The sequence below is a fragment of the Danio rerio genome, chromosome 2 (genome assembly GCF_052040795.2).
Source record: "Danio rerio strain M-AB ecotype USA chromosome 2, GRCz13ab, whole genome shotgun sequence".
NCBI lineage: Eukaryota > Metazoa > Chordata > Actinopteri > Cypriniformes > Danionidae > Danio > Danio rerio.
In genome coordinates this window covers 52,712,501-52,732,182 of record NC_141022.1, presented here as the reverse complement: position 1 = coordinate 52,732,182, position 19,682 = coordinate 52,712,501, and the positions used below count along the sequence as shown (strand labels likewise).

Sequence of the window (19,682 nt, the reverse complement as noted above, 5' to 3'; positions counted from 1 at the left end):
GAATGAGGATGGGTGGATAGGTGGATGGATAGAGGGTTTCATGGACAGATAGATGAAGAGGATGAATGGATGGATGGTGAGGTAATTCTAAGTAAACTTAAAATGAAGATAACCCTAACCCTAACATTTTGAGCGCTATGCATTGTGGGATACCATATTCCAGATTGCATAATCTACTTATTCATTATTATCATTCTGACAGTCATAATAGTTCACCCAGGTATTCCACACATACAAAAAAAACATGTATACTATGCACTAGTATATAAATGCTGCTAAAGAAGTATGAATAGTATGGTAATGCGCCATTCAGAACCAACCCACACACCCACAGCGCATTACCAGCCGATGAATGAATCACATCTTGTCTTCATTTTATCACATAGACAGCCTTATTGGATAATATGCTCTTTCCTTAAGAGCTTGTCTTTCTGCCTATTTCTCCGTAAAGTGACTTAAGGCAACACTGGATTTTTTTTTTTTATCAGGGTGGGAGCTAAATGTCGTAATGCACTTTTCAATTTTCTGGCCAATTTATATGCTAATGAGCAGGGTACATCTCTATTAGATTGGCTGGTGGACGGCAGGGCGATCAGGTGATTTTCTGCTCTCGTTCTCCTTCTGTGTAATTAAAGGGGCCGCCGAACAGCTCAACATGGATGCATAAACCCAGCCCTTCCTCTCTCTCTCTCTCTCTCTCGGGGTGGTTTGGCTGTTTGGTATGGCGAATGCGCAGCTGCCTGTAACAGGTCTGGACAGTGGTTTTATGGCTGCAGGAATGGGATCGCTATCAGGGGGCTAGAAAGCTCAGTATCTGTAGCCTCCTCTGAGTGTCTCTCCTTTTATCTCGTGGTGCAATGTAGATGCAAAACCATCTGTACGTCTAAAAGAATTCAATCAATGCTGTCTTGTGACGTACCAGCAAGTCAAGACTGCAGCTTATTCCATTATTTATTATTGTCAGTCTCTTTTGTTTGGCTTCATTATAATTTTATCCACAATACACAATAGGTTACTATAGGGATTTAAATTAGATAGCTCATTCACTCAAAGTAAAACAAACCTCGCCACCACATACACTGTAAAAAATGCAGGGTTCCAGACAATTGATTAAGTTAATAATAATAATAATAATTCCTTACATTTATATAGCGCTTTTCTGGGCACTCAAAGCGCTTTACACACAATGGGGGAATCTCCTCATCCACCACCAGTGTGCAGCATCCACCTGGATGACGTGACGGCAGCCATTTTGCGCCAGACCACACACCACACACCAGCTGATTGGTGGAGAGGAGAAAGCGATGAAGCCAATTGGAATATGGGGATGGTTAGGAGGCCATTATGGACAAAGGCCAGTGGGCAGATTTGGCCTGGATGCCGGGGTTAAACCCCTACTCTTTTCGAAGGACATCCTGGGATTTTTTTAACGACCACAGAGAGTCGGGACCTCGGTTTAACGTCTCATCCGAAAGACGGCGCTCACTGAGCAGTATAGCGTCCCCGTCACTATACTGGGGCATTAGGACCCACACAGACCGCAGGTTGGGCGCCCCCTGCTGGCCTCACTAACACCACTTCCGGCAGCAACCTAGCTTTCCCATGTGGTCTCCCATCCAGGTACTGACCGGGCGCAGCCCTGCTTAGCTTCAGTGGGCGACCATGTGAGAGTTGCAGAGAGCTAGCTGCCGGCTAAATTTGTTGAGTTAACTCAACAAATTTAAGGGGATTGAATTTATCATTTATAACTCTCGCTGATTAACACCTCACAGCCGTTTCCCTTGCATTGTTTCATTTGTGACGACTTGGCATTATGTTAACTTAACATTAGCGACCACAATTAGCATATTGTTTAGCGGTGTATTTGCTAAATGAGCACTGTGCTACGACCAAACTAGCCCCGCTGTATTTTCATATAACCAGTTTCTATTCTGTTCTTAAGTGACTCAATTAATTTAAAATTAAAACGTCAACCTCTTTTAATTCCTTGTTTTTATTGTTGTGATTATTTTTATGATAGTTTTGTAAAGCACTTTGAATTAGCATTGTGTATAAAATGTGCTACTGTAAATAAACGTGCATTGCAGTGTCATGCATTGGATAAAATGACAGAGAAAATGGACATAAGATCATTTTTCAGTGCAGCTAAACACCAAGTACAAAAAGTTCACATATTAAGCAATTTGGCTATAGGAATGAGTGCTTAAATACAAATGTCACATTATCAATCACAGGCAAAGGAGAAAGAAATGATTGAGGAACAGGCAGAGCAGGGTCAGTCAGATGTACAGTGTCAGGTAAGAGTGTTGTGCTTTTATTGAAGAGATAGTGACATTTTTTGGGGGGGGGGCAGAAAAATTTTTTAAAATGTTTTTTAGAGTTGTAGCTGTTTAGCAGAAGAACTTCACAGGCTCACTGATTTACAATATGATCGGTCAATTTAACTAGTGTAATGTAAACAAGTTGTTATTATGAGTATGGAAAATGTCTTTTCCTGCATGTATTCTGCTTCAGGAGTCAGTCTGTTGGCTGTAACAACAAAAGAAGCAATGCAAAAAACAGTTTTGGAGAAAAATTTGCTGTCATTGAACCTGAGAAAAACTTTGAAAATAATCATAATGACGTAGTCTCCATGCTTTAATAATAATGATAGAACCATTTTTAACTGTGGGGACATATCTTTATTAGTACAATTCAGCTGTAATATTTGTGTCCCCTTCAAAAAAAATGCTTGAAAGAAATGTTTATATTTATTGTCCCCCCCTCCCCCTCCCCCATACTGTTAAATCAGATTTACGCCCATGAACAACGACTATGACTAGTACTAAGACGACTATGATTACTATTACTACTGTTGCTACTGCTTCTCCTGTTGCTGCGACGATGACGAAAACTACTACTACTACTATTGGTACTCCTGCTGCTGCGACTACTATTACTGATACTACAGATACTACTACTGCTACTGCTACTCCTGCTGGTACTGTTGTTGCAACGACTACTACTACTACTATGACTACTACTACTTTGACTACTACTACTAATACTACTACTACAACTGCTGCTGCTACTGCTACTTCAGTTGCTGCATGACTACTACTGCTACTAATACGACTACTACTGCTACTCCTGCTGCCACTACGATCTCTACTACGACTACTACAACTACTACTGCTGCGATGACCACTACTACTATGTCCACTACTGCTGCTACTTCTGCTCCTACTACTACTAATACTACAACTACTCCTGCTGCTGGGACGACTACTACTACTACTATGACTACTACTACTTTGACTACTACTACTAATACTACGACTACAACTACTGCTGCTACTGCTACTTCAGTTGCTGCATGACTACTACTGCTACTAATACGACTACTACTGCTACTCCTGCTGCCACTACGATCTCTACTACGACTACTACAACTACTACTGCTGCGATGACCACTACTACTATGTCCACTACTGCTGCTACTTCTGCTCCTACTACTACTAATACTACAACTACTCCTGCTGCTGGGACGACTACTACTATGTCTACTACAACTATTATTACTACTACTACGACTACAACTACTACTATGTGGATATCAGAGAGCAATTTAACTTATTGATTTAATGCAGTTTAAAATTGATTAAACCCAACAAACCATTACTACTACTGCTACTACGACTATTACTACTACTACTGCTTCTGCTACTATGACTACTACTACTACTACTGCTGCTTCTGCTACTACGACTATTACAACTTCTACTGCTTCTGCTGCTACGACTACTACTACTACTATGTAGATATCAGAGAGCAAATTACCCTATTGACTCAATGCAGTACATAAATTTGATTACACCCAAACCCTTACTACTACGTTTACTATGACTACTACTACTACTGAGTAGATATCAGAGAGCAATTTCACTGATTGGCTCAATACAGTGTATAATTCTAATTAAACCCAAACCCTTACAACTACTACTGCTACTAGTACTACTACTACTGCTACTACTACCACTACTACTACTACTACTACTACTACTACATTTGCTGTTTTAAGCTCATTTTAGATAAGTAGCTTGAACAAGCAGCAAAATCATCATCAAAACATCAACACAGCAACTCTGTTATGAAAGTATACTACAACAATAATAACAACTACTACTTGAATATATAAGAGAGCAATGTAACTTATTGAATCAATGCAGTATATGGCACCTTTAAAGAAAAATAAATCCAATTAAACCCAAACCCTTGCGAACACTAATTATTTAAGGTCTAACTTATGCCTTGTAAACTAATTTATTTATTTGCAAACTGATAAAGACTGTAATCACATAGGAGCTTGTTATTTTCGAAATGCCTCCGCAATTACATCATGCAAAATGCATTAGACAGTCTGAGTCCTTATAATGCTCTTTTATGTCAGTTTGGCCAGTTTCCAGCCAAGTCGCCATCGAAACATACGACATGTTTGCACGTTGTCTTTCACCGCTGACAGCAAATCCTGAGAATCAGCTGTCAGGAGAAAAAACGGCAGCACCATAAGATCAGTCAATGTCACAGTAATGTCATTTCAAAGCGAGAGAAATACATCCACGCAGTATTGTAAAGGGCTCGCAATATTTCGCCAGCGTGACACAGAGACAACAACACTGATATCCTATCAAAATACAATATTGAGCGATGAAATGAGCTCTGCGGAAAGACCAGGGAGGCAAATATAGGTGAATGAGAGCAAAGCAGAGACGGATGAGGAGAAATGAAGAAAGAGGAAAAGACAGAAATAGGAAGAAAGGTGCTGGCAGACTAATTAAGCCAAAGGAAGTTTCAAGATATCGAGTTTGATTTAAAAGGCGAGACACTCTGACAGATGTGTGACGTGAGCTGCAGTGATAATAAGAGCGATATCGCCTGATACTCAATCAAGCAGACTTGAAAAATATATATACACTGCGGGAAGGTGTTAAATGAATTATGAATTAACAACAATCAGGAAGTTGCAAGCTACTTTTTTTTTCTCACTCTGATTTAACACAGTTTAACAGCTGCCATTGAGCTCTTTGGAATGCTGTCATCTCTTGTGCTAATTAAAGATGAGGTCATGTTTTATGTTGAAGAAGTGTAATTTAATATACTGAAATAAATGCTAAGCTATTTGAGAACTACTCAAATGTCAATAAGTCACTTTGTTCAACATTAAAAGTTTCATAATGCAATTCGAAACTGTAAGTACAATACAAATACAACTATAAATCATGAGCTGCATCAGACAGCTTGCAACTTCTTAACACAACCAATCAGAACATCACATCAACAAAAAAAAAACTTTAAAAAAAAGCTAAAAAAGCTAAAAAACTAAAACATGGGATAATATTATGTTAAAATCATGTCTTTAGTAACCTCTGTAATTCTAAGCAACATGCAAAAAAATAATCAAAACACTCCACATAGGACACAACTAATCACAAAGAACATCCTAGCATCTAGTAGCATATAGAAATGTGCAAAAATGCCCAGAAGACATACAAAAAAAACTGCATATATAACCTAAAAACATTGACATAACCTTAACAAATGCATTGCAATGTCAACAAAAATAAGAACATGTTGTGTAACTATACAGAAACGCTCAAAATTACCTAGCAACACCATAACAACTAAACACCACAACCTCTAGAAAAGGGTTAAAACACTCAAAACAACCTAACAACAACATATCAACATGTCAACAACAAAATAGCAACAATAGCTTAAAAATCTAAATCCCCTAGCAACAACATAATGTCAAAATACCCTCAGAACACCTTAAAAATGCATAGCATTGTGTTAAAAATTCACTAGAACAAAATAGTAACTAAACAGAACATGCCAAATAGTTTAGAAAAGTGCAACTAGAATGGTGCTACAACTCTGAAACACCCTAACAACGACGTGGCACCATGTCAAAAAATTACATTAAAAAAAAATCACACAAAACACCTTAACAACCACATAGCAACAGGACAAAATAATTAAAACTCCCTAAAATTCCATAGTAACTCAACAGACCATCCTAAAACTAGTCTGGAAAATTTCAAAAACACCCTAACAACCACATAGCAACAGGCCAAAATATTTAAAACTCCCCAGCAACAACATAGCAACATTTCAATTATACACTTAAAACAACCTTAGTAAACATAAAGCAACAGGCTAAAATAATCAAAACTCCCTAGCAACAACATAGCAACAATTTAAAAATACACTAAGAACACCTTAGCAACGACATAGCAGCAGGCCAAAATAATCGAACTCCTTAAAATGCCATAGGAGCTAAACAGAACACAGTAAAAGTAGTCAGGAAAAAGTCAAACACATTTACACGTCTAACAACAACATAGCAACAGGCCAAAATAATCTAAACTACATAACAACATAGCAACATTTCAAAAATGCTCTTAGAACACCTTGGCAACCACATAGCAACAGGCCAAAATAATCAAACTCCCTGACAACGTCAACACTTTAAGAAAATACACTCAAAACACCTTAGCAACCATATAGCAACAGATCAAAATCAACAAAGCACCCTAAAAACATAGCAACATTTCAAAATGCACTCAAAACACTTTAACAATCACATAGCAACAGATCAAAATCATCAAAGCCCCCTAAAAACATAGCAACATTTCAAAATGCACTCAAAACACTTTAACAACCACATAGCAACAGATCAAAATCATCAAAGCCCCCTAAAAACATAGCAACATTTCAAAATACACTCAAAACACTTTAACAACCACATAGCAACAGGCCAAATCAATCAAAACCCCCTTACAACACGGAAACATTTTTTAAAAAATGCACTCAGAACACCTTAGCAACCACATAGCAACAGGCTAAATCAATTAAAACTCCCTAACAACGTAGCAACATTTCAAAAATGCATTCAAAATACCTTAGCATCCACATAGCAATAGGCTAAATCATCAAAACTGTTTAACAACATAGCAATATATCAAAAATGCACTCAAAACATCTTAGCAACAACATAGCAACAGGCCAAATCAATCAAAACTCCCTAACAACATAGCAATATATCAAAAATGCACTCAGAACACCTTAGCAACCACATAGCAACAGGCTAAATCATCAAAATTCCTTAACAACATAGCAACATTTCAAAAATGCATTCAAAACACCTTAGCAACCACATACCAACAGGCCAAATCAATCAAATCTCCTTACAAATACCAGAGCAACTAAACAGAACACAGTAAAACTAGTGTGAAAAAGGGCTAAAACAAGACCCTAACAACAACATGAAAACATGCCAAAGAAAAAAAAACACACATAGCCCTTCAATAACACCCGAGCATTGTGTCAGTCATACATACAAACTCATGACTTCTTTGTTAGCATTTGAATTTTGAATTTTTGAGTTTTGCAATTTAATTTGTTGCTGCTGATGCTTCAGAAATTGCGCACTTCCAAAATATTATCCATCATGCTTGTAGTTTTTAATAAATGTGTCCAGTCCAGCTGTGTGTGTCTCTGATACAATGATAGCCGGACCCCCAGGGCCTCAGAAGGGCCAATGAGAGTGCTTAACTTTTTTTTATTAACATAACATTTGCGCTCTTAATTACTCTATTTGCATATTGATCTTCAGATTCACAGCCGTGAGGTGCAGCACGCAGCTATTCGGCAAATGTTATCCTTTTAAAGGTAGGTTTGGCAGGCTTGTTGTTTTTTGATCTCTCTTAATCCACATTGTTAGGCTGGACAAATGCACACTGCAGCATGCAGGAGGAGATGAAGAGAATACATAACTTTTCAGCATCAGGTTTAATGGATAATAATCAACAAAGCTCATTACGATGCATGCAGCTTTGTTAATTATGGTCTTGACGCATCATGCTGTGATACTCAAAGTGTAAAGGCAGTATCATTTTAAATGCTAACATACTAATTATATTTTTAAAAAACACCTTCATAATTCATTCTGGTTTATTTTGAAACGAAAAAGATGCATAAAAATATAAAAGTTCCAGTGTCTTTAATATGGGAACAGATTTTTTATTTTTTTTTAAATGCGATTAAACCCTTATAACAACAATAATAGCAACTGTAAATTTTGTTGATAAACATGAATGTGTATGGCTGTTGACAAACTACTGAGGAATGGAAAATGTAGGACTCGGTTCATATATGAAGAACACTTGCTATGTACAATAACCGGCCAAATTATTAGGTACACTTGTCCAGCTGCTCGTTAACGCAAATTTCTAATCAGCACACGGCAGCAACTTAATGTATTTAGGCATGTAGACATGATCAAGAAAATCTGCTGCAGTTCAAGCATCAGAATAGGGAAGAGAGGTGATTTAAGTGACTTTGAACGTTGCATGGTTGTTGGTGTTGGAGTATTTCAGAAACTGCTGATCTACTGGGATTTTCACGCACAACCATGTCTAGGGTTTACAGAAAATGGCATGAAAATGATGAATATCCAGTGAGCGGCAGTTCTGTGGACGCAAATGCCATGTTTATGAGGTCAGAGGAGAATGGCCACACTGGTTTCAGCTGATAGAAAGGCAACAGTAACTCAAATAACCATTCTTTACAACCGAGGTATGAAGAAGAGCATCTCTGAACACACAACACGTCCGACCTTGAGTCAGATGGGCTACAGCAGCAGAAGACCACACCGGGTGCCACTCCTGTCAGCTAAGAACAGGAAACTGAGGCTACAATTCAAACAGGCTGATCAAAATTGGACAATAAAAGATTGAAAAAAACGTTGACTGGTCTGATGATTTTCGATTTCTTCTTCAATTTTCGGATGGTAGGGTCAACATTTAGCATCAACAACATGAAAGCATGGATCCATCCTGCCTTGTATCAATGGTTCAGGCTGGTGGTGGTGGTGTAATGGTGTGGGGGATATTTTCTTGGCACGCTTTGGGTTCATTAGTACTAATTGACCATTGTGTCAACACCACGGCCTACCCAAGTATTGTTGCTGACCATGTCCGTCCCTTTATGACCACAGTGTACCCATCTTCTGATGGCTGCTTCCAGCAGGATAACGCGCCATGTCATTAAGCACAAATAATCTCAGACTGGTTTCTTAAATATGACAATGAGTTCACTAAACACAAAAGGCTTTCACAGTCACCAGAGCCCAATCCAATAGAGCATATTTGGGATGTGGTGGAACGGGAGATTCGCATCATGGATGTGCAGCTGACAAGTCTGCAGAAACTGCGTGATGCTATCATGTCAATATGGACCAAAATCTCTGAGGAACATTTCCAGTACCTTGTTGAATCTATTCCACTAAGGATTAAGGCAGTTCTGAAGGCAAAAGTGGGTTTAACCTGGTACTTATAAGGTGTACCTAATAAAGTGTATACAAATGTTTTGTTTTTTTTTAATTAATCAAAAAAAAAAAAAAAAGTAACTAAAACCATGGTCATACTCAAATATTTTTTTCCACATTCAATCATAACTGAAAGTTTGTTGATCGAATATTGACCTGGAATACAAATGTTGTGAATTTTTAATGATTTAGGAGAGATAAAACAGCAACTTTAAAAAAGTTAAATTGTAAAATCCTAAATCTTATCTCTGTAGTTTTACTATCGAGACACTTTTGTAGTTTTAATAAATAATTTGAATTAGATTTATTCACATATTATTTTTTATCAATAGTTTGAATTAGTTTTTATTAACATATTTCTGGAATAGGCAAGGCAGTGGCGCAGTAGGTAGTGCTGTTGCCTCACAGCAAGTGTGTGTGGATGTTTCCCAGAGATGGGTTGCGGCTGGAAGGGCATCTGCTGCGTGAAAACTTGCTAGATAAGTTGGCGGTTCATTCCGCTGTGGCGACCTTGGATTAATAAAGGGACTAAGCTGACAAGATAATGAATGAATGAGTTTCTGGAATAATCTTATATGCAATTATTAGAGCTTAGCTTGTTATTATACTGAGCCATTGATGCATCCTCTTCTTTCTATTTGTGTTATTATATGTCCTGATATTGTTTGGATTTATTCATTTAAATATTGTATCAATCTATTTATTTATTTATTTATTTAATTTATTTGTATTTATTTATTTATTTATTTGATTTATTTGTATTTATTTATTTTAATAAATGAATTATTTTATTTATTTATATATTGTATTTATTTATTTATATTAATTGATTTATTTATTTGATTTATTTTTTTAATTTATTAATAAAATTATTAAATATTGTATTTATTTATTTAGTTATTTTTTATTTATTTGTTTATTTTAATTAATTCATTTATTTTAATTAATTTATTAATTTATTTTAATTGTGTTTATTTTATTCATTTATTTATTTATCGATTTTTTATTTATTTGTTTATTTTAATTCATTCATTCATTTTAATTAATTCATTCATTATTTTAATTGTATTTATTTATTTTATTTATTTATTTTTTATTAATTATTTATTTATTGTATTATTTTTTGTTTAGTAGTGTACAGTAGTGTGTTATATAAATGAATACATTTAAATAATTGTATATTTTTTTATTAAAAAAAATCACATTTTTATATATTTTTGCTTCTCATTTTACAATTTTTAAAAATGTTTTAGTAACTACAAGAACGCTAAATCCTCTATCATGAAGCAAAAATAAGCCTCTTTTCACAAGATCTCATTATAGCGCGAAAGGACTGCTAGGTTTAAACCTTTTAAAAATAGACTTTGTTTATTTGTTGACATATGGATTTTGAGTGTGAGTAACATAACAGCTGTTTTCCTTGCACTCTGCCTCTTTTTGCCTGATCTGTTTGGATCAGTGTGTTATTACGAGTGAGCGGAGAGCTGTGCTTATGAATACACAATCACAGCAGGAGAGCAGACACACACACACACACACACACACACACACACAGCCAGATAAGACACGCAGGACTAATAATGAAAGCTATAAAACCTATAATCATACACACACTGTTCTGGGTGATTGAGAGAAGCTGCAGATCTGACAGGTGAAAACACTCCAACTGCTCGCCAATTACAGGTCAAATTTACAAGAATATCATTACAGTGACATCACAATCACGGATGGTTCATGACACATGAAGGAGAGCAGACACAATAATCAAAAATACATTTACAAGACTTTTAAATCAGAAGTTGTGTTGTCTATTGGCTTCAGGTTCATGTGGTATTGCATGCTAAAAAATATTATTTATGCATTTATAGTCAACATAAAAAAGGTGAGTCTTGTTCCAATATCCGTATTATAGCATTAGTTTCACTTTAATTTTAAAAATAAGACAAATATATATACATACATATTCAATACAAAAGTGTAGGAGTTATTATATATTCAAATATAGGCTTAATTAAAAAAAAATCCTTCGACAGGGGTCACCAAATCAAATCAAATCTTTCCAGATACAACCCAGTACTGGGAAACATCCATACACACTCATACATTCGGCCAAATTAGCTTATTCAATTCACCTATAGCACATGTCTTTAGACTGTGGGGGAGACAGGAGCACTCGGAGGAAACCAACGCGAACACAGGGAGAACATGCAAACTCCACACAGAAATTCCAACTGGCCCAGCCTTGACTCGATCCAGCGACCTACTTGCTATGAGGCGACAGTGCTAACCACTGAGCCACCATGTCGAACCTATATATATATATATATATATATATATATATATATATATATATATATATATATATATATATATATATATATATATATACATACATACACACACACACACTATATTCATTAATTTTCTTGCTTAGCCCCTTTATTAATCTGGGGTCGCCGCAGCGGAATGAACCGCCAACTTATCCATTAGATGCCCATCCAGCCGCATACACACATATTCACACACACACACTACAGAAAATTTAGCTTACCCAATTCACCTGTACCGCATGTCTTTTGACTATGGGGGAAACCGGAGCACCCGGAGGAATATATACACACACACACACACACACTGTTATATATATACACACACACACACTGTTGCAAACCTGCAATATTTTTAGCATGTTTTTTATTAAAAATTAATTATCTTACAAATAAATTGATATTTTAACATTTATTTTAGGCAACAAAGTCAAATTTTGTTTTATGGATATATCTTTAAGCAATAATAATAATAAAAAATTGCCTACAATCATAAAAAAATTAAATTATAAAAAATATGTTTTGTGCAAAACAAAAAATAACTGGAAAAATGTCTTATTTTTGTGTTTTATTTGTTGAAATATTTTTTGACACATCACAAAAATCTGTGGGCACCAAAAAGTTTTTTTTTTTTTTCCTCCACACAATAAAAAAAATATACAAACATGTTTGGAAAACCTTGAGGGTTTGCAGGATGATGAGTTAATCTATGTTAATCTAGATATAAAAATATTCATAGAATATGTTAATCTACACTCAAAGTTAATTCAAGTTGTTCATTCAAACTACTTATTTAAAATGAGCAACACAGTTTTTGAGCTTTTTAGGGACAACTTCACTGTTTTATGTTCAATTCATTTTTTAAATTTCTCACATTTATTTAATAAATAGGCCCACAGGAAATCTGTAGTCCATCATTGTATTCCATCACTGAGTCTTAACTTGTGTTGAGCATTTATTTGTATAAATGTGTGTAAATTTATATTTATTCAGTTTTTAAATTAGTTTATAAATATTATTGACTAATATGAAAATGTTCAGTTGATTTATTTACAATACAGTTTGTAAAGTAATATTTTCTGTCTTTTAGTAGACGTACTATATGAGACACTTGTTTATCAAATAAGTAGATTTACAGTAGATGGATTTGCATTATAAACATAAAATAAAAGATAAACAGCTATTCATTTATTTCATGTATTAAGTTTTTACTTATGATACTCCCAAAATAATTCTGCATGAATCCGCAGATTTTTTACAAAATTCTAGGCAGAAATAACATAAAATGTTGACAGATTCTGTCTGTGACCCTAATAAGTTAACTGAATTCCTTCATGTTATCCCAACACAAATCGATTGTGGACCCCAGCATTTTTTACTGTCTATAAAAGCTGATATAAAAGCTGAGTCTGGTCTCCAACACTCACACACACATAAAATCCCTCAATCCCAGTCAAAACTTCTCCAGTCTGAGAATCTCTCCTGCTGATGCTCCCTCTGACGAACCAATCGTTAGTGTCTGACTCACTGATTGGCATCTTGCGGCTTCAAATCACTTAATTAACCGCTGAGCTCTCGCTTGTCAGCCGTTCCGGATGGCTGGAAATCAACATGCTGCTCTAAAATACTAATAGCTCACAAACTAGCGTGCATGTCTGTGTTTATCTGACTAGAGCAGAGCTAAAGTCTGCTGCCAGTGCGGGAACTCCTGCTCTGAAATTTAGTCTTAAAGTCCTTAAGAAAAAACTGCATTTATTATATATATATATATATATATATATATATATATATATATATATATATATATATATATATATATATATATATATATATTATTATTATTCATTCATTTTCTTGTCGGCTTAGTCCCTTTATTAATCCGGGGTCACCACAGCGGAATGAACCGCCAACTTATCCAGCACGTTTTTACGCAGCGGATGCCCTTCCAACTGCAACCCATCTCTGGAAAAACATATTTTATCAACCTAACAAATTTCTTGCCATTACTTTTATTAATTTAATGCATCCATAATCAACAAAATTATTCATTAAAAAAAATAATAATAATTCTCCAGCACCATTCATTTTTGGTTACTTTCATTACAACTTTAATCTCATAATGGAATATGACTTCATTCTTATATTTTTTAGAAAGATATATTATATTACCACATTAATCTTGCAACATCTTGAAGCATTACAACTTCAATTGTATATCTAATTATATATATATATATATATATATATATATATATATATATATATATATATATATATATATATACACACACACACACACACAATCATAATTGTGTGTGTGAGAGAAACACACAAACAAACACACACACACACACACACACACACACACATACAGAGGGAGGAAAAAGTTCATTACATCATCGTTTTCCTCAGAAAGCAGATTTCTAAAGGTGCTGTTAACTTGCAATTTTCACCACATTTTGACAACAACCAAAGCAACAACCAAAGAAAACAAAACAAATTAATTGACAAATAAAGTCGTGTAATAAAATGAAATGACACAGGGAAAAATGAACACATGAATAAAGGAAGGTGTAGAATGGCATTGAAATTCCAGACAGCAGCTGAAATCTCTCAGTAGTTCTTCAGCAACCGTCTGCCCTTCATCAGTGTAAATGAATATCAGCTGTTTCAGTCCAACATCTACATTAGCAGGAAGATGAAACCAGGGTGGACATTTCAGCATGACAATGATCAAAACACAGCCAAGGAAGCTCTCAAATGCTTTCAGAGAAAGAAAATAAAGCTGTAGAATGGCTCAGCCAATCACCTGACTTGAATCCAATAGAAAATACAAAATAAAGATCAGATTTGATAGACGAGACCCACAGAACCATCAAGGTTTTGACACAAGGTTGAAATCTCACCTGAGCAATTCATGGAACTTCTTTCTACATATGAAAATTAAACTAGAAACCCCCATAATTAAAACTACAGATAATACATATTTAAAAACCTTTTTAAAATGCACATTATGTTTAAATTTATTTAAATTAAAATGAAATAAACAATCATCCTATGGTACTTAATTGTGGCTATAGAGTGACAACTATATAGTTTTTCATTTAGTGTACTGTAAGCAGTTTGCTTTTTTGAAGATCTTATTGATTTACATAAGTTTTCCGACTTCCATCGCTCTTCATTTCCAACATAAATTGTAGCACATCTACCAAATTGTCTATTTTTGCTCAGTTTGAGTCTAAGCAAAACCATAGTGAACTTATCCTGTGTAAATGTTTCGGGCTCATCGTAGACTGAGTCATCACACCTTTAATAACACCTACACAGATATGAGGTCAGCATCACCGAACTATTTTAGTCAAATTCACAAATGCATTACTATGCTTGAACTGACCAGTCAGATCCGATTCAGCTATTTGACGGGGATTTAAAACACTAACCACGCAGATGGCTGCTGGGTGACATTTTACCCATTTTACCCACATCGTCTCTTGGGTTCACATCTTTGTCTCACACTTTTAAGACCTTACATTCCTCAGAGAAGCACAGCATCAGCAGCTGATCCGAGCTCAAACACTTAATCCTCATGGAGTTAAGATTAAACACAAAATTAAGTTGTTCCAAAATTAAAAAAAACTCAAGAATTGTGTTGTTTGAGCTCAATTTAAATAAGCAGTTTGAACTATTAGCCAAAATCTTGTTTTGAGTGTAAATGTAGTTGCATTGACTGACAAGATGACGGCTGATTGCATCCAGCTATAAAGAAGGTTTGTGTCGTGATCTCGTTCTTTTTGCGCATATACGTTAGCTTGGGCAGCATGAAAAAATGACATCCTGCAGTACTCATAAATTTCTCTTCATATTGCCGTATGGCTGTTACACAACCATAATACACTGTGATATAGCCTGGTTAGCTAGTTTGCTGGATCATTTTGCTTAATTACTACAATTGATCCACTCCAGAGTTTTAATCAAGCCGAGAGCACCTTATTTAGGCAATCTCGGACTGATTGCTTTGGCGTGGATCTGAGAACGATTGCTGGATTCACATATGCCGAACGAACCGCGGACACTAAGGAAACGCGCCAGGTTCCAAAAAAAAAGTCTAGGTGTGAAAGCACTCTAATATGTTACCATGTCTGTACCCCATTTCAATAATGTCTCTAAAATAAGCATACTCCACAAGTCTTAATTCCATATCTGTTTAGTTCGATCATGACTTTGAGAAATGAGATTACGATCATCAAAAATCGTTGTTTACAAGGTAGACTCTTTATCAGAGTGGTGTCTTAATTGTATTGAAATCTAAATATTGGTGTACATGTAAATGTACTTACTTCTTTTATTAAATTTCAATGGTTGTTCCAAATATAAAGTTTAATCGTGAGCTTGGCAAACATATTAGGAAAAATGGATGATTTCATAGTCAAAGAGATAAGAGCTTGAACTTGCATGCCCTAGAGTAGCAACAAACATGAGCACCAAGTTAAATGACATGCCCAAAAAAGACTGGAATTACAATCCTTGAATTGTCATGCTGGGCGACGTAGTGACGCAGTAGGTAGTACTGTGGCCTCACAGCAAGAAGGTCGCTGGTTCGAGCCTCGGTTGGGTCAGTTGTCGTTTCTGTATGGAGTTTGCATTCTCTCCCCATGTTCGCGTGGGTTTTCTCCGGGTGCTCCGGTTTCCCCCACAGTCCAAAGACATGCAGTACAGGTGAATTGGGTAGGCTAATTTAGTGGGTGTGTGTGACAATGAATGTGTATGGATGTTTCCCAGAGATGGGTTGCGGCTGAAGGGCAACCGCTGCGTGAAACGTGCTGGATAAGTTGGCAGTTCATTCCGCTGTGGCGACCCAAGATTAATAAAGGGACTAAGCGGAAAAGAAAATGAATAAATGAATGAATAAATGAATGAATTGTCATGCTTGACCAATCAGAATCAAGTATTTCTTTACATTAAGAGCCTTTGATATTGACGAAATTGTTTACAAAAAGAGGTTGGGTTGATGAGGCCTACAACAACAACACAATGAAACACAAATTCAGTCCTAGTTAAAAATAAATACAAGCACACTTTAGGTTAGTAAGTTTTAAGTTAGCTTAATTGTTTTAACAAATTGAAGTGGATTGAACGTAAAACAACAGAGTAAAAAAACAATTAAGTCTAAAACAACCTTTAAAATTGAGTTGTTTCAACTTAATTTAAATAAGGAGTTTAAACAAGTCATTTTTATATGTATACACAACAAATATTTACGACAATACAGAATAACTAGTCATTTACAGTCCATTGTTTATATATAAAAGATAGGCAGGTCAGTTTGCAGGTCTTTTTCCAGGATTCTGAACACACAAAAGTGTTAAAACTGAACTGCTTCTTCAGTCAACCACTCAATACTCCTCACTTTCCTCCTGACCCAAGAACCAGTGTTCTCCAGAGGCTTTCTGCTAACCGCTAAACGGCTCCTTTTCACTGTCACAAGCACTCCGACATCCGCAAAGCCATTTCCATCTCGCAGTCTCCGGGTGCCTCTATAACCTATTGCAAATGTCCCGGTGTAAGGGACGGGGAATGAAGGAGTCGCTCGACTCAACTTCACAGCGAGACTCATTCAAAGTCGACGTGAGAGAATATGACTGTATTTCACACCCCGCCTGATAATGACTCTCTCTTTCTCATCTCACCCGAGAGTCATAACCTCTACTTGTTTCCCCGCTCTGAGTTCCTATAACTAGGAAAAAAAAAACTCCATCCATTAAACAGCAGCCCTTGGATAATGGACGCGACGCTGCAGTGTGTGTTTGCTGGACTGCACCCGGTAGTATTGAAGAATATAGACTTCCTTAAGCCTATTTCAGAGGCAGACCAGGGAATTAATTACCTTATAAAAATGGTTTGCAATTGAGTCATAATCTATAATTCTCCTTTATATTTTATATCCCTTCAAGTACAGTACTCAACCCTACGGTAATCACTATTTTTGAAATTTTGAAAGGTTATAGATTTGATTTTTACTTCAACTTCAAAGGGACAGTTCACACAGAAATTTAAATGTAAATAGGAATGCAACGATTATAGATTTTGGTTGTATGATTATGAGGAGGGCGAGGCAGTGGCGCAGTAGGTAGTGCTGTCGTCTCACAGCAAGAAGGTTGCTGGTTCGATCCTCGGCTCAGTTGGCGTTTCTGTGTGGAGTTTGCATGTTCTCCCTGCTCCGGTTTCCCCCACAGTCCAAAGACATGCGGTAGGGGTGAATTGGGTAGGCTAAATTGTCCGTAGTGTGTGAGTGTGTATGTGGATGTTTCCCAGAGATGGGTTGCAGCTGGAAGGGCATCCGCTGCATAAAAAACATGCTGGATAAGTTGTTGGTTCATTCCGCTGTGGCGACCCCGAATTAATAAAGGGACTAAGCCGACAAGAAAATAAATGAATAATTATGAGGAATAATCACGATTTCATGGTTATCACGATTATTATGCATTCATTAATTTCAAAACACCACTACAGGGGATGTGCAGGAATCCTAAAGTTAATTTCAAAACCTTTTTAAGACTTTTTGAAGACCTTTTCAGAATATTTTAAGACCTCATAGCTACTTCAAGCTCTAGTTAGTATCAAACCTTAAAAAACAGTTGTAGTTAAGTAAATGAACAGAGCGCAAAATACACCAGAACTCAGATAAGCTCGGAAAAAACAAAGCTTGAAAGAATAAATGACGTGGTTGTTTTCAGCGACAGGCTTTAACCACTGTTCAAACTCATCTTTCTCCAACCAGGAGTACGCAAACTTACATTTTCCCATTTTGTCATCTGTTTCGCTCTATGGTTTCGCTACATGTGGAGAGCGTCACATCACCTTCACCAAATTACGTCTCTTCACCCGGACGGAGATCTTGGCCGGACACGCCTCGGCTCGAACCAATTGCGTGGATTAAGCATGCTGTTGTTAATATTAGGAGGAAAATACATATATTTCAGATTTTTTGGAAACGGACACTTAGACCAACGCTTAAACAAAAATTAAGACCTCATAAAAACGCGATTAAGACTTTAATACCTTTTAACGGCCTTAATTTTCTCAAAATTGATGCATCAACATTTAATACTCTTCAAGACCACGCAGACACCCTGTACTAGTTTAGAAATCACATGAAAACTCATAATAATATAATTATTAAAAATAATACAGCACAAATTAATAATAATAATAATAACAACAACAAAAAACAATAGTCCATTTCTCTTTGGACAAAAATAAGTAAAAAAAAAAACAACTTTTTGACATTTAAACATAAGTAATCATTTAAAAAAAAACAAGTGTCAGAACAATAAATAAACAAATAAATCAAAAATATGAAAGATTAAAAACTAATGTAAATCTAAGCTACACTCACCGGCCACTTTATTAGGTACACCTTACTAGTACCGAGTTAGAACCCCTTTTGTCATCAGAACTGCCTTAAACATTCGTGGCATAGATTCAACTAGAAATATTCCTTTGAGATTTTGCTTTATATTGGCATGATAGCATCACGCACGCTGCAGATTTGTCGGCTGCATATCCATCACGCGAATCTCCTGTTCCACCACATCCCAAAGGTTATCTATTGGATTGAGATCTGCTGACTGTGGAGGACATTTGAAAACAGTAAACTCATTGTCTGGTTCAAGAATCTAGTCTGAGACGATTCGCGCTTTATGACATGGTGCGTTATCCTGCTGGAAGTAAACCCTAGAGACGGTTGTGCGTGAAAATCCCAGTAGATCAATACTCAGACCAGCCCGTCTGGCACCAACAATCATGCCACGTTCAAAGTCACTTAAATCACCTTTCTTCCTCATTTTGCAGTAGATCTTCTTGACCATGTCTACGTGAAGTTTCACAAAATAATTTCAAGAGAAGCACATCATATGATTGATCGCAGCTAATCTCCCATCTGTAATCATTAGAAAGCCAATCAAATCATTCCAAATACACTATAAATA

General features: G+C 36.0%; 1 protein-coding gene and 1 long non-coding RNA gene across 20 annotated transcripts in view; both read right to left on the bottom strand.

Moving 5' to 3' along the window:
- sema6ba (sema domain, transmembrane domain (TM), and cytoplasmic domain, (semaphorin) 6Ba) overlaps positions 1–19,682 on the bottom strand; it is a 269,128-nt gene that overhangs the window by 190,469 nt on the left and 58,977 nt on the right.
- On the bottom strand, positions 484–8,706 carry LOC147846506 (uncharacterized). The gene is made up of 3 exons (XR_015479124.1): positions 6,763–8,706; positions 3,535–6,682; positions 484–3,270 (listed from the first exon to the last, which is right to left on the bottom strand). It is a non-coding gene; the product is annotated as an uncharacterized LOC147846506 (long non-coding RNA).